Source organism: Hyalella azteca, unplaced genomic scaffold (genome assembly GCF_000764305.2).
Source record: "Hyalella azteca isolate HAZT.00-mixed unplaced genomic scaffold, Hazt_2.0.2 contig3232, whole genome shotgun sequence".
Taxonomy (NCBI): Eukaryota; Metazoa; Arthropoda; class Malacostraca; order Amphipoda; family Hyalellidae; genus Hyalella; species Hyalella azteca.
Genome location: NW_025933484.1, coordinates 78,189 through 79,266, shown reverse-complemented (window position 1 = coordinate 79,266; position 1,078 = coordinate 78,189).

The following is a 1,078-nucleotide window of genomic DNA, read 5'->3' as shown; positions in this document are numbered from 1 at the left end:
TCGCGGCAACATCGAAAAAATCTTGGCAACAAATCGAACGTGAATTGAAAAATTAAATTTGATGAATCCAAACTGCAACTCACAAATAAGTTGCGAGCAACTTCGTTCTTGCATGTATTTCATATAAACTTTTGCCCATAACTCATGTCGTAAATAAGTGTTTGTCAATCAAAAAGGGGTTTGTTGATTTAATAATGCACTTATTTACCTTTTGAAATTTTCGGTTGTGAAGTGGAACATTACTTAGAAGTTTTGCTGTAGATACAGACATGTTATTGGTAATTTTAATGAGCTGCCTGAGGTGCGGATGGGTGGGTTATTGTTAGGTAACTACAACTTGTAACTCTAGTAACTAACTTACACATAAAACGCAAACTTTCAGCTGCTATAAGAAACTCTTGAATCGAATAACCAACCTTACTTTACTATCTAACTTAAAACTTTATAATGTAACTCAGGAGATCAACAAAGTTCATTTTTGCCCCTAGAAAAAATGCTTAGCGAACTTGGCGCTAGCCTACAACTTCGAGGTCCCTTGTCTTCATGTGTACATTTCAACTTTGAACTTCAGAGTTAGACATCGAGGAAGGATAGTTTTGATGGCGATTTGCTAAGTGTGTACAGAAAAAGTACACACAGTATAAGAAAAGTATACAGAAGTATAAGAAATTTAATATTTTGCTTTAATAATTAGTAAACCTAATTTCAGGTAGAAAGTTCCGCCATGTTGCGGAATATTTGCCATTCTCCGTTGGATGGTTAATTAAATATTGTTCATTGGTTAATGGCAGTGGTGGCCACAGTTCCGCTAATCCGCTAACCGCTAATTAGCGAAGCTAACTTTTTCCTTATCGGATTAGCTGTTCAGCTAACTTTGAAAACCTTTAACGGACCAATTAGCTTCCGCTAAATTTAGTTCCGCTAACTGGCAGTCCGCTAAAAATGTTTTAAAATCTCTGATTTAATGCTAAGTATCGTAAGCCGTGTGCCACGCCCACACTGACGGCTGACTACGTCATCAAATGTTCATCAGCCAATCACGTCTTGTGTTACTGGCAGTAACACAAGACGTCCTATA